General features: G+C 37.7%; 1 long non-coding RNA gene across 3 annotated transcripts in view; it reads left to right on the forward strand.

Annotated features, from left to right (window-relative positions):
• The window catches only part of LOC136992321 (uncharacterized), a 75,531-nt gene that overhangs the window by 3,625 nt on the left and 55,890 nt on the right, over window positions 1–16,016 (forward strand). For all 3 annotated transcript variants that reach the window (XR_010884508.1, XR_010884506.1, XR_010884507.1), the window contains exon 2: window positions 4,475–4,567. This is a non-coding gene — a long non-coding RNA (uncharacterized lncRNA). The remainder of the gene's footprint in view (window positions 1–4,474; window positions 4,568–16,016) is intronic.

Raw genomic sequence — 16,016 nt, forward strand, 5'->3', positions numbered from 1 at the left:
AATGAATAACAAAGGCTTTGCATCTAAATCCAAGTAGGAGCAGAATCTGGCAAATCTAATTCCTTCCTGGATTTTCGCAGCTCTACTTCCTTTAGGAAGTTTTTAGTCAATGGGAAACAAAGGCTTATTGAAAGGATTAAAGTTACCACTATTCTCTTTGTTTTACAGCTTCAATCATGGTTTTCCTCTAGTAAACAACATTTGCAATTAATAAAACTTCTAAAAAAACAGGAACTTTGGGGAAGTACGTGCTTATGATAAGCAGCAGGATTTCTTTTAACAGAACTCTATACAAAGGTGTAGTCTTTTTAAGTTAAGACAATGATAACAATCGAGTTTCTCAAGCCATTTTAGAAGTATTCTGTCTGATAAATACAAGACAACATGCTCTATAGTCAGGATGGGCAATACATTTAAATAGGATAAATCTCGTCAACAGTTTATTGTGTCTCAAAATGATTTTAAATAGCTGCAAACAACTCACATATCATGTCATGAATAAACCTAGTAATCATGTCTAACACAATGAAATATCTATGCCCATTGGACATGCAGCACTGCATATATTTATGATCTGTTACCCATAAATTGTTTATTGTTTCCTTTATATGATGCTTGAAAAAGGCATTTGGATAGCAGTTATCTGTGCATGTATAAGAACACATGGAATATTTAATCTTCATAATTTAGCTTTTACTGTTTTGTGTCATGAAATATTTTATGAATATTTTTATGTTCATGTCAGCTATATTTTTTGTTCTTGCTTTATGCATTTACTCCCAAGGAATCATCTACTGACAGGGGTAAACTGAGGGATACATTGTGACTTTGTTGACAGTCCTCCCTGGAGGGCAGTGTGGAGCTGCAGGATGACTGGGACTGAATGTGTTCAAGGAAACATTCATTTCACGAACAGCTCAGCTATTGTTCTGATCCAAGTGTTCAAGTCCTTTTCTGGGGTGGCTTATGTCCAAAGGGTGCTGAAAACAGCAATCTGGAGAATAAAGGAACTGCAATTCTGACTGGCCCCTTAAGTACAAGCCCATTGTTATTTATTAAATGCCATTTCTTACTTACAAAAAGCATCTTAAGCCATTATCTTCCCGATAGTAATTTTTACCCTTATATCTCACGTGTAGGCAGATTTTTGCTTTCATTTTTTTTTTCAAGTAAATGTGCTTTTGCACTGAGAGTGTCTTTGCTAACTTCTAATGCAGAGTAAACGTCCGGTGAAGTTATAAACCTTTAGAAACAGAAGGTTTTAATGGGAATTCTGACTCAGACTTTCTTTCAGTGGCAGAAACAGTGCTCTGTTATCAGTAAAATGTGAGTCAGGCATTAAATCTGATCTTTGAGATCATCCATTAAGAGTAAGTGTTCTTTGTTCCAGTTTAAAACAAACAAGAAACAGAGACGAGTCATCTAAATGATTAAACGTGACTTGACACAGAGGATGTTAAATACTATTTTTCAGACATTTTCCTACAGCAATTATGAGCTATTTTGTAAACAAAGTCTACTGTTGGTTAAGGGTGCTACAACAGACATTTTGCATGTACACATTGAATCAGACTCTGTGAAGATAGTCACATAGAAATTTGTAGGTTAGTGTAAGTGGATGGACTGATTCCTAGAGGAAATAAACGTTAGCATGAGAACAACAGCTGAACTAAAATCCCATAAGCCAGGAAAAACAGCTACACAATTACACTAACAGGTGGTTGGTTTCAAAACAAATTTCAAGGTCTGACAGCTCTGTGCACCTGCTTTGGGCTGATTTCTTTTAAGGACTTGGATTTGGCATGAACCATTGATAAAAACCATAATTCTTTGTGTCTGAGAAAAGTCATCATTACCATATAGTGAAGATAAACTGCTAAAGCTTGCTAAAAGTAGTACTTAGCCAAAAGGTAATATGGGTCATTCTGCAGACTCTGTCATTATAGCGCAAGCTTTTCTCTACCGGAGAGCTTCAGGCAAGCACAGTTGTGGTCAAACCTCTCCTTCTGTAAACTGAGATAATTCCATCTCACTAGGGTGATGCCATTTGAATTAGGTATGAGTTCAGCCTTTACCTTCACCATCATAAGAAAAATAAAATTTTATTTGATATGGGATTTGGCAAAAGATATTCAACAAATACCTTTTTGTTATAATCTTTTTGTCTAGATTTCTTATGATTGTTAACATTTTATCTGGGGAGATTTCTTTTTTGTTTATATTTGTTCTCAATTTATTGCCATTTTTTTTCCTGATCTTTGAACAAAGAAAGGATGGTAATTTTCATGTTGGGGAAAAAATGTAAACACACTTTTATCATTTAAATTTCTGTACTGGTGGTCCTTTATGGATAGCTCCCACATGTCTGTAAGAAATAATACAGATTTTAAATTTGATCAGAATAGATGCACAAATGTAGTGTTTTGACTTGAAGTTAATTAGTTTGCAGGGAATTGAAATGAAATTTTCAAAATAACCTGAATACCTAGATAGTCAAGTTCCTCTAAATTTAAGGTAGTGGAATCGCATAGAATGCAGAGTTTATCACATCTTTGCAAGGCCTGGGCCTTCATTTTGAACACCTCACTGTGCAAACCTAACATATGTCATGTTTTTATGTGATACATTTCTGAGTTCTAGAAATATGCTTTGTTCTTATAGAGTGAACAGGAGAATATGATGCCATATTCAGTACCAATTTTCAACTCTGAGCAAACAGTGTGATTAAATAATATGCATATCTGCAGCATAGTACTATCCTAGGGATACTAATATGAACTGTATAGTATACAAACTGCAGCTGCTTTTCATGGCTGTACTCCCTCTCTCCTCTTTCTGCTGAGCGAAACTTGCAGGCATTTTTAAACTTTATGGAGTTTAGGATTGTGGGGAATGCATACAGAACTGCTAGTTCATTGCTTTATCCTACTCTGAGGGTTTCCCCCTACCTTTTCCTCCTTTTTATAGCTCATAAAAGTGATGAGTATATGGTTCACAGTCCATAACAGAGAAACAGATAAACAGGGTGATTAACCCATCATATTCCATCTCATTTTTAAAAGCAAAAATACAAATCCTGCATGACAACATGTTTTCGTTTTAACTGTCCCTTGTTCAGAGTGACTAAATACTTTACCTGACAGCAGGGTTGCTTGCATAAGCTTCCGTTTTCCAGACCTTGACAGATTACTCCATTTTTGGATTGTTAAAGACATTCCTGTTAATTTGTGTTTGGCTGCTGTATATGATTTGACTATATGACTGTGAAGCTCTATCTGTTGATTATTCATACTCTTACAGTTAGATTTCAGATTCCATGATCGATATACTTGAACCCCACTGACTGGAAGATAAAATAATGGAAGATACTAAGTTACACCTGCTGAAATGTACTTAAAACATACATCTTTCAATTTGTTATATCAGATAGCTATGTTTACAGTGGTTTTGCCTGGGGTGTCAACATAAGACAGACTCTAGCAAAAAGCCAAAGCCTTAGCTGCCTTCTTTGAGGAGGAACAGTTATCAAAGCTGAGCATTAAGTTCAGTAACTCAATACAAGGTTTCATTACTTGAAGGATCAAGCTGCAGAAAATTTTTCAGAGAAGATCATGTGTATGAAAAATATGAAAATCTGCAGATTTTCCTTAATGAAATCTAACAGCAAGCCAGTGGCAGCAGCCTTTCCTACCAGTTCAGCTAGGTCTGGAAGAGGCTGTCCACAGTACTCTCTTAAAGGTTAACTTGTGTGGTAACCTGCATTTACACCATATTAAGTATAATGTGAAATCACACCCTCAGACCATCTGGCCAAACTACTCATGCAAATACATCACTGTCCGTTTCGGACAAAATCATCCAGGTTAGCAAAGCACTGCTGTTTAAGCTAACCTGGCTGACCTTACCTGAAACAGAATGGGAAATCCTGTCATGAACAAACAGCAGAGAAAAGATTAGTAATCTCCGCTAATGTTTAGTGTGATGAACAATTGAGAAGGTGCCAGTGGGCAGTAGCTTCTACAGTACAGCTGTTTGCAAATGCGTGTTTGTCTATAGAGTGAATAATTCTGAGAAGATTTGCATCTTGAGTTTTCTTCTTTTGGAGACTATCACTGTGCTGACTGCCCTGCTGGACCTAACAATACTGTAACAGTCTTTCCATCCAGTATGAAGACTGCTTAGAGTTGTGTTATACTTTAATATATCTGTAGATTAAACTTGCTGCCAGATGATCCTTTCCCACTTTGTTTGAATGTGGATCTAATCTTTTCAGAAGCTCAGGACAGCTCAGGACTTGTCTTTGAATGCTCTTCTCAGAGACCTCGCTGTTGAGAGTGCTCAGATTTGGAAAGATTTGACCCACTTTGGAAAGAAAGGAGAACAAATAGAACTGGAAGTGGGAAGGTCACCTTTAATAGCACGTGAACTGCTTCTTAACAAGCTTTACAGTTGCTTTGTTTTCTTCCTCTCCTAGTGTTATAAACATGGCAAACCAAAGGAAGACCTTAGAAAACAACACAAGGAAGCTATGAAGGCTGTTGAGAAAGCAAAGAAGCCAGCTGGACCGGTTAGTGTTAAACACAACATTGTCTAATAGTTGTATTGTGACGCAGAACCTCCAAGAGGGAAATTTGTTTTTCCCTCTTTCTTTTACACCTTTTTCGTTTATAAGAGGGAGATCTTGTCCTGAATTCTTGTGTTTCAGATGTTACACAAACAGCAGTTAGATTAGATATGTTGTGTGCATCCATCCAGTTTACAACCGTACAAAATCTAGTGGAAATTACTAACAGCAAGTGAAAGTATGTTGATTTATTCTTTAAGCAAAAGTATTTGAAAATTTCTTTAGCATGAAAATCCACGTTTTAGGAGTTCTTTCTCCTGTATATTACAAATGCACTTCTGTCTGCCTATTAGTAGTATAATAATTATATGTTACACTTGTAAAGCACTTTTAATGTTTTTGTTTGAAATACTTCTGTAAATACAAGAAAGCAAATGACTGGGCTTTGCTAGTTTATTATTTTTTAAAACCTCTCAGAAACTGTAATTTGTGGAAAATGCAACAGTTCTTACCTAGTTTGGGGGAAAAAAACCCTTCTCCATGTTGATTTCTTCCTGGTTTCTATATGTTTTTGGAGGTATTTCTTAAAAAAAAATGTATTAACCTCTGTATAGTTTGGTCCCTGCCTATTTAGAAAATTGCCTTTTCCTTAGTGCATATTTCCATAGCTGTACCAGCAGAACACAGGCTTGAGTTAGTTCAGTTACTAGAAGGGCGTTCTTTGTGAGGGGCTTTACTCTCTTCCTTTGTCTGCACTATTTGGAATCTTTGACCTTCAGGATTCTTGGACCTTATCTATTTAACTTACCTTAGAAAGATCTAGAGATCTGATGAGGGTTAGACCTTCCACAGTTGTGGGATTAAGTGGATCATTTTTTGGACTTGTAATTTTGATTTCTTACTTTCAGCTTTGGAGATGAGAAAAGAGTTCTAGTTATCTTCCATGAACTGTTGTTTTTAACTTGTATAAAAGCCCTAAGTCCTAGATCAGTAAGTAAGATAAGCAGTGATTTATCCAACTTTTACAACATGTCTGTCGGGAATGAAATATCATGCAATGGCCCGAATGAGAACAGTGAGGCAAGTTTTCATTCACACTATTTGTTTCTGAAGAGAAGAGGAGATCAAACTGTATTTAGATCAGATTTTTTTTTGTTGTTCTGAAACTTTCAATGATCTTACCATGTAGCAAAAGGAGGGTAAATAACTTCCTTAGGTTTCTGCCTGTATACAATGGCTAATAAAGACCAGAATGCCTCTAACTGTAGCAGATATGTTGACTTCGCATGCACTGGTGTATTCACCCCAAGGTTTCAGTGCTGAGAGGTATGATTATTGTGCTGTAAACACTTTTTTTTTCTTTTTTTATTATTTAATTTTGAAGAGAAGATAGAGATTATTTAAATTTGGGAGAATTTATTTTTACCTGAAACTTTTTTATTGAAGCATGATGTCAATGCTGACTACATACAACATGTTTGAGCATATGGTAAATATCAACCACTGTCCTAAACTAAGAGAAAAACACAATAAACAGTCTTGTTTTTCAAAAACACCAGCCTTGAACAAAGGCTGTCACAAATGAACTATTCTCAAAAAGTTCATCAAAAATGATCATCTCCAAAGTTCTTGAAAGAGATTCAAGATACTGTGTTCTTTTAAGAGTGAGGTGTAGATCAATCTGCTTCTAAAAGAAGATGATGAAGAATACATAGAAGAACCAGAAAGCAAAGTGGGTAGTTGTCTGCCATCTACTGCAGTTTATTTATTTTTTTCACAATTACTGCATTTATTTGTGGCACTACAAACAATGTGGATTTGAGTGACTCCTGGGAACAAATTGTTGCATCCAGTTGGGATTGTTTTGTGATATAACGTTTCCATAATGACATGTGAGATCAAGTCATTCTGATTTCTATAGTTCATCCAAAAAACCCCTCAAACCCTTAGTTATGGATTTTTAACAGAGCATTTAAAAGAACAATTATTTTAAAGCAATCTGTATTGATCTTTTTCAAGAGGACATGAGAAAAGCATTTAAATTCATATAATAATGATTGTTTCCAACAGTAGGAAAATGGAAATGCAAGAGTTTCTTTCCTTCTTGTCCATTTTTGTCTTTCTACTTTGATAAAGGAAAACACTAATGCATGATCACAAGGTGAACATTAAGAAAGATGTATAAAAAGACTTGCTGTTCAAAATACATGAAAACTAAAATAATAAAAGCATTTTACATGGAATAATTTCTGCACATTTCTCAGTAGCTGTAAATCACATATTTTGAACAGGTACAGTGAAGCAAGTGAGGGCATCTCGTACTGAAAGCTCACTTTCTAATGCATAATAATAGGCAGGGTTCTGTTTGTATGCCTTACTAAATCCCTGCTATATGGACAGCTGCTTAACCCAAGGTTGAATGGGAGAGGAAGATTTTAATACATCCTTTTTTCACTTACTGTTTAGCTACTGAGCCTTCTGTTGAAAGAGACGCTCTTGTTTTTCTTGGCTTGGGCATGATTACTAGAACAAGCACTTTTCTCAGTGAATTTGGAAATATGTTTTTTTATATAATATCAAAATTCTGAACCTCATGCTTGGGAGGCTGTACTGTTGAGAGGGAATGTTGAATTATTAGTAGTTTGTGTTATTTTAAAGCTGAAGAATCAAGGAGATGGGATAATATTGGCAAGTCATAGGTTATATCTCTGTGTGAGAGTAAGTTTGTAGGTATCTAATGCACTATAACACTTCTTAGTTTGTGAGATCTAAAAAGGTGTTGGAACTAGGTAGCATGGCTGATGAATGCGAGTGATAAGTCTGTAATTAGATGTAACTATCATGTATTTTCAGAGTACTTATTACTAAAGTCACTGTAAGTTTATGTGGCATCCAGGATGCCTTTCTCTCTTCTCTGAATTGTGCATGAGTAGAAAGAGGAGTTACTCAAACCACATGGAAAGCTTTGTTGTCCAGGATGGTCTGCACAAGTGTTTGTACTGTCAGTAGTGACATAGTGGGAAGACAGGATATTTCCTGGCTCTCGAAAGGCTTTTCTGCCCCTTTCGTTCCTCCACCAGACAGCCTGTATTGATCTCCACTGTGTATTAGGTTCTGCTCGCAGGCAGATACGCTCATTTGGTACCTTTTAAAGTACCTTTCCGTTAAAGAATGGTAATAGGGGTAGGTGTTCCTCTGTCACTGTGTTCTGCCCATTGCCATAGCATTCAGTGTATCTCCCTCAGTATCTCTCTACCTCTCATTTGAAGACTGAGACATTTCTGATGTAAATTGAAGGATGTTTTCTTTTCCTGTTATGTCTTCAAGAGCCCAATTCTCCTTGTATACACTAACTCCCATGTGTAAATAGTAACTCTATCTAGTGTGGAAGCTATCTCCATGGTTGGTTAGGTTATTGAACTACATTTCTCATTCTGCACTTCATTTTTATTTTCAGAAAAGTGACCTATGGCTCTTTACATTAGGAATCAAGAGGAGGTTTTGCTGGAATATGTTTTGCAAGCTGAAATGTTTATGACAATAAAAAAGAAATTTTTATCTCTGGTAAAGGTTGGATAAATTTAGAATGTGATTTTATCCAGAGTAATTTGTCTCAAATTCGAAATTTGAATTCTGAGGTGACATCAGATGAGGTAAAAGTCATATGCATGCACACCAGGAATGAAAAGAAAAGGCTATGTGAGAGACAGCAAGCTGGAGCAGCTGGGAAGAAGGAGGGAGAATATAGGTTCTGCAAAGGGAATACAAAAAGGAAATCTTTTTTTTATAATAAGAGCAGCAAACAAGAATAATAACAGAGAAATAAATGCAGCAAACAAAAGGATTAAGAAAATGTAATCAGTTATACTCAGTGAACTGAGAAAGCTAGAATTGTCTTTATATCATCTAGTCTCTTGTACTTTGGAACTGATTCAAAGTACAGTAAACAACAAAAATGAGAAAATGGCTAATAAACTAGTTTTGACTTTGGATATTTGAACTGTGAAATGCCTTTGTTTTATGTATTTGTTTGTTTGTGATGTTATCTAGAAGTGGTGACTGATTTCTTCCTGTACAACATCCGTTCACTACAGCTAAAGAGAGGGATGGGACATTCGATATTTGTCTTGGGAATGAGAAAGTAATTTGTACATGCAAAGAGGACAGATTACCTATGCTATTGCTGTGGCTGTCCCTGGGCTTCTATATTGAACTCTCAGGCTTTATAAGTAAGAAGTGTCAAATACTTTTTCTAGAGCAGGTTGAGTAACAGTCCAAATTATGGTCCAATAGTCAAAGTTAAGGCTGTAAACTAAGACTGGCATAGAATAGCAAAGGAAAATAATCTTGTTTTAAGTCTCTCTGTAGGTGATACAGACTCTTCTACAAAATCAAAGAACCGTTAGTTGCTCTCTAACTGTCCTTCAATATCCTATGCTAAGAAGCTTTTGGTGCAGGATGGAAGTCATGCCTGTACTATCTTTCTGAAGCTAACTGGGCTTGAGTCAGATTTTTCAGTTGTTGCACAGAGCTCCTCATACACCTCTGGAATTTCAGAGAATAAAACCTTTCAGAACCTGAAGTTTTGGTATGCCCCATCTCTCCTCAGATATGACTTTGCTACTGTAAAGGCTTTTTGGTCAATTCCAAGTTCCAGACAGATTTTCTGTGAAATATACTGTGGTATAGTATATAGTATATATGAAGCTGGTAGCTCCATAGCTAGCAAGTAGAAACAAATTCATAAGGCTGTTCATCATTCGTAGTATCCTAGTTCAGACTTATGAGACATTTCAGTATAGCAACACTTCCTTGTCTTCGCTATAGTAATGAAATACAAAAAATAGTGATTCCTTTCTGCTTTGTTTGTCAAAAGCCACTTTCTGCTTAGGTGATTAATTGTGAGATATTGCTGTAGAAGAATGTGGGTTCTAGTTTACTGTCTCAAGAGCAGTAGCCTCAAACTGAATAGAGTACAGTCTGGAATCACTTGAAATCCTATGGCTTCCCAAAACCTTGAGAAGGCTCATGAAAACATGGCAGGAGCTCTGTAGAGAGAAATGGAGAGGTCTGATTACAAACTGGAGGAGAAGCTTTCTGTCCAAAACAAGTGATTAAACTTCATGTCTCCCCTTCCCAAAATCCTCTCCAGACAAGGTCAAAATTGTGCATAGGACTTAGTTCAGCTATTATAGTTAGAGTTTTAGTTTGTCATAATTTTCCATTGAATAGCAAGAAGTTTATATATTCAAGAAATCATTCTTTTCTTTTCTTTTCTTTTTTCTTTTCTTTTCTTTTCTTTTCTTTTCTTTTCTTTTCTTTTCTTTTCTTTTCTCTTTTCTTTTCTTTTCTTTTCTTTTCTTTTCTTTTCTTTTCTTTTTCCTTCATTATGATCTTTTCCCAGTCTCTGTTATTTTTTTTTATTTTTTTCTTCTTACTCTTTTTCTAGAAGTTCCTCTCTTGATTTTCTGAGCTTGTTGTCAGGAATGCTTTGTTTTTAGCAATCGACAAAAGTTCTCAAAGGAATGAAGACAAATAGACTAGTGTTTGTCTGTGTTTTTTTTTTTTTATATTTCTTCTTCCCTTTAGAGTCTTTATATATTTTAGCCACTTGGAGAGGTATTGCATTTAAATACAGGCATCGTTACTGAAAACCGTGGATCTGTGTGTGTACAAGTAAGAGGACAATTGGCTTAAAGTCTGCTTCAAAAGGAAATTGTGTAGGATCCTGCAATCCCGACCTGTTTCCCTTTACAGCAGCAATGAGCTGAATCAGAAGGAAACCAATGAATTCTAGTTGATTTCCTTCAGCGCACCAAAGCTCTTTAAACATATACTGAAGAAGGGAAATGGAGTAGGATTAGTCCATTTCCCTTTGAAGCCAGCTGTGTGTTCACAGTGCAAGTATTGGAACACTATTTCACTTGCCTCTTTCTGGCTGTGGGCCAAACTGTATTATCATCTTGAACTGATGTGAGAGCCCAAAATATGCACACATAGACTGCTCCTGGACAGTGAGTTAGAAATTGATATTCGTATGGTAAATTGTTCTGCGTTGTTATTCTTAATTTTTTTTACCTTTGTTTGTCAGGGGACCATCTCAGTTTTGTTCATTAGCTTTGCCATAAATAGTTCTGGGGCCTTATTTTTCATTTTAGATTGACTTCAAATGGGAGTGTGAATTTTTATTATAGTGTTAAGACATTTTGTTGTTACTTTAGTGCTATTATTTTTTCGAGAGAGAAAAGTCCCAAATACTTCATTTTATACAGTGTAAGGCTTTCGACGCTGTCTCCCATAACATCCTCATAGGCAAGCTCAGGAAGTGTGGATTAGATGCGTGGACAGTGAGGTGGACTGAGAACTGGCTGAATGGCAGAGCTCAGAGGGTTGTGATCAGTGGCACAGAGTCTAGTTGGAGGCCTGTAGCTAGTGGTGTCTCCCAGGGATCAGTACTGGGTCCGGTCTTGTTCAACTTCTTCATCAATGACCTGGATGAAGGCACAGAGTGCACACTCAGCAAGTTTGCTGACAATACAAAACTGGGAGGAGTGGCCGATACGCCAGAGGGCTGTGCTGCCATTCAGAGAGACCTGGACAGGCTGGAGAGGTGGGCAGAGAGGAACCTCCTGAAGTTCAACAAAGGGAAGTGCAGGGTCCTGCACCTGGGGAGGAATAACCCCATGCAGCAGTACAGGTTGGGGGTTGACCTGCTGGAAAGCAGCTCTGCGGAGAAGGACCTGGGAGTGCTGGTGGACACCAAGTTAAGCATGAGGCAGCAATGTGCCCTTGTGGCCAAGAAGGCCAGTGGTATCCTGGGGTGCATCAGGAAGACTGTTGCCAGCAGGCCCCTCTACTCAGCCCTGGTGAGGCCACATCTGGAGTAATGTGTCCAGTTCTGGGCTCCGCAGTACAAGAGGGATGTGGCACTACTGGAGCAAGTCCAGTGGAGGGCTATTAAGATGATGAGGGGACTGGAGCATCTCTCTTATGAGGAAAGGCTGAGAGAGCTGGGCCTATTTAGCCTGGAGAAGAGAAGGCTGAGAGGGGATCTTATTAACGTGCACCAGTATCTGAAGGGAGGGTGCCAAGAGGATGGAGCCAGACTCTTTTCAGTGGCGCCCAGTGACAGGACGCGAGACAACAGGCACAAACTGAAACACAGGCAGTTCCATCTGAACATGAGAAAAGACTTCTTTATTGTGAGGGCGACAGAGCACTGGAACAGGTTGCCCAGAGAGGTTGTGGAGTCTCCTTCTCTGGAGATATTCAAAACCTGCCTGAACGTGATCCTGTGCAACGTGCTTTAGGTGACCCTGCTTGAGCAGGGGGGTTGGACTAGATGATCTCCAGAGGTCCCTTCCAACCTCAACCATTCCATAATTCTGTATGCTTGGGGAGGAAGAATTTTTGTGGAGTTGTGTAATGCTGAAAGCTATATATGTGTGGCTCATGCAAGTATCATTGTCCTACATATAGCACCTTTTATTCCAGAACATCTCAAAATATTTTGTAAATAGTATGGTGATTTGATAGTTGCCATCATGAAAGTAAATTACCATCATGAAAGTATCATAGATATAAATATCCTTCTGCTCCAAAAGAACAAGACCTTGCCTCTCCAGTTGCTTTGCTTAGTGTCACAGAACTATGGCTAGCATACAGTTGAACAGTTCTGATCCTCTGTGTAGTAGATAAACAAAAGATAAGGAAAAGATAGGCAGTGTCTTATTCACAGCAATATACACATAATACATACATATATATAATATATATATAAAATATATATATACACAATATACAAACAAAGTATGCTGGACTGAAATATGGCTGCAGTCTGATAAATGATATGCCATGGTCGTAAAGGGAAGAATTGGAACATTTGGGCTGGGACCCTTCTTCTACAGAGCTATTGGATCTTTGTGTCCTTGCAGAGTCTTTCTTAATTGTAATGTGTCCACAGACCACTGTTTTGTTTGGCCTTGTCTACATTACAGAGCATCTGCCATTTCAATGTTTTTCCATGCCACTGTGGTTTTTGCCTGTTTAATTACAGCCCATTACTGAAAGGCACAAACTAAGCCAACAAATGCTCTGCCCTGATGGCATAAATGAGTCTGCACCAGGCATTTACTGGTATGGCAGTGTCAGATGGAGGTTATACATTTTTCACAGTTTGTGTTGATGTAGCTATGCTGGCAGAAATTTGTAGTGTAATGCTGACCATAGGGATCAGTGGATGAAGATTCTTGGCTGCCCTTAAAGTAGATGTATATTAACCAAATTAGGGATTTGTAGATTAGGCCTGGGACTTCAACCTTGGTCCAGAAGTGAAAGGAGAATCAGTGAAATACTCAGAGCACCAGAGCAATGTTAGACTGTGTCAGGTTCAATACAGTGCAGCTTCTCTCTGAGGTTCATGTTTACTTGCAGGTTGAGTGAGTTGCCGAGTTTGTACCAGAACTGACAATAGGTGACTAATATAAGCAACCTTCATATTAAAAACATGCTAACAATAAATGTAAGGAAGCTAACAATAAATATAAAGAAACTTGCTTCTTATTCTGTCTATTGTTCTTTACCTAATGATAATACTGTCTCTAACAGACAGTGAAGGATTGCAAGAGCAGAGCTGAGTTCAAATCAGAAAATCTGAATCCATATAGCTCTGCTTTTTGAGAAGATTAGGCAGACCAAACCTAAATCCATGGATAAAACAGTTATCTTTCTTCAGGCTGTGGAAAAACTGAAGGAATTTCTTAGTTTGCTCTTCTTTGTTCTCAGGAAGGCACAGTGAAAGGAGAGAAAATAAGAAAGGCTATGCTTGCATTCCTAAAGAGACCTTTATAAAAAAAAACCCTAACAAACAGGAGATAAAGAGTCAGGTAGGATAAGATGAGAATTTAAATGCAAAAATCGCCTTGAGAATTTATATGCAAAACTGCCCTTAACTGAGAGCTACTGGGAAGCTTAACAGATCTCCATAAGTACTATTAACTCAGCCAAAAGCTAACAGCGAATTGTCAGTCTTCTACAAAGCGCAGTGAACAGTCCCAAATGCATGCAAGCAGATTAGACATGCATGACTTCTGGGGGCCCTGAGATGGAAGGGGATGCACCCGATCAGGGGAATGGGGAAAAAACAAACAACAAAAAAGTGCAAATAATTCAGTACTCCCTAACCCTCTACTCTGGAGATGTTCCCTTTTGTATTTAATACAACAGAGGTAGAAATTAGGCCACAGCATCACTGGAGCAGACGGGCACGCTCTGTCTGTGCAGCAGCAGCATGTGCTTCTTTTCAGCGAGTTGCCTGGCAACGGAATGCTGTCCGCCTGAGGAACTGCAGGAGCCCATTGAAACTCGCAGGCGGGCAAGGAGAGGAGGAGAGAAAGGAGAAAAGGAAAGGGGGGGGAGTGAGCTCACCAATTTAGAAATTGCTGGCAGCAAAGCAAGGACACTTAGAATGAAAGAAGGAAAACAAACCAGGAAAAAGTAGAAAACTCTCGCTATTCAAGAGTAAATTTCTCCAGAGGTGTCTAATTTTATTTCATACAAGACAAAGAGGGATATAATTTCACTGATTTTATAGAAAATGAAAGCATGATCACGCCCAAAGAATATCTTACTTCTTATATGTAGAATATGCATGCTTCTGAAAAAGAGAAAGTGCTGTGGAAAGTTGAATACACATACACAACTTCGCTGTGGGTGACAAGAGCCATCCTCCAATGCAGCTACCTCCCTTGTATTGCAGTCGGGGTGACTGGGCTTTCAGGCCAATGAACTCGGCTGGTATTAGCCCAGCAGGACAGGACATGTGAGCTCCTGTGATGACGTCATTAAATGCGATGCTGGGGACTGAATCTATTATAGTGACCAACAATTAGATAGCATCATTGTGCCAAGTGACTGATTGCTGTTAGTGTGGGAATTAGTTAAATATCACTTCATCTGGGATTTTAAAGAACCTAAGGGAGTTAAGTGTTTAACTCTCACTGAATTTCAATTGCATTTCTCCTGGGAAAAATTAATGAGCTGAGTCCAAAGAACCCTTGCTGTTTTCAAAGGAGCCTGTATTTATTGTTTGTTGCCCGATCTTATTTTCTCCCTCATTTATAGTTATTGGGTATTCATTCTTACATGCAAAAATATTTATCAGAAATTTTGGTTATTAACAGTTTTGAAATTTGGAGTCCTTGCTCTTATAGAATAAACTTTCAAATGATTCTAAGTTCCACTGTCAGAGTTTTAAAATAAATAGTTGTGAAGACTGTCATCTTGACCACTTTAAGAGTTAGCAGCTCACTGAACTAAATGGGTTAGTTCTCTTGGAAATCAAGATCAGATACAGGAAATGAGCTCTAAATCAGCCTTCATTGGAGGCTAATGCAGTAGTGAAAGCTCAAGCATGGGAGAAAGTATTGGAGTTAGTTAAATATCCAAACAGGAAATGCTGTATTAAGTCAGACCAACATTCTATATGATATGAAGCCAGTTTTTGGCAGTTACCAGTAACATAGGCAAGTACATTGTGAATAATTTTGAAAAGGATTGTCTGTAAAGGGGACGTCTTTCAAAACGTAATCTGTTGGTGATAGTGTCATGTCTTTAAAAGTAGAGCTTGAAGAAAATATGTATTAATATGACTGGTCATTGTAAGAACTCTGGAAGAGCTGTAAAATCCCTAATAGATAAATGCCTCTATTATAAATCTGAATTATTTTTCCATAGTGAAGAATTTCTGTGGTTCATGCTGCAAGGAGCTCTGCTCACACTAAGTTGTTCTCTCTACTTTGACTTTCCTCCAGGTGTTTAAAGGAATCCTGTATAGTAGTAGGAACATGCTTAATATATTCAAATTAAGAAAGGGACTGGACAATCATTATTGTACATGAGCCTGACGAGATGTTTGGGATTGAGTATACTCTAAGCATGTGGATGTGTCGTCATACTGTCCTGCTGTGTGAAGGCAACTGTTTTGCAGCAACCAACCACTTTTGAAGTTCAGGAATGATACTAACAGACTCAGGTGGAGCGTGCATCTTTTCTCAGTGAGATAACTGGTTGATGTTTTATTGTCAAATCAGAGATTAGGAAAAACAGTCTCTTTGGAAAAAATACCCAAAGAACTGGAAATAGTCTTTCCATTATATCTGCAAAATTCTGTCCTATGAGATAACAAATCCAGACAGTTAAACTTTCTCACACCATGAGACATGCGACATTTTCTGGTTTCCTTTGCAAAACAGAAAGTACGTTTGGGTTTACTAATTTTTTGTCGTCTTTTAGTAACTGTTGCTCTTGTTTATTTTTCTTTTTTCTTTTTTCTTTTTATTTTTCAACTTAAAATGTCTGGGGAGAATTAACTACCCAGATAATGGGTGGTTGTGACAGTTACAGTTGTAGCTTGTAGGGCACTGAAAGAAGCAAATTGTTTGGGATCTAACAT

This window comes from Apteryx mantelli, chromosome 6, assembly GCF_036417845.1.
Source record: "Apteryx mantelli isolate bAptMan1 chromosome 6, bAptMan1.hap1, whole genome shotgun sequence".
NCBI lineage: Eukaryota > Metazoa > Chordata > Aves > Apterygiformes > Apterygidae > Apteryx > Apteryx mantelli.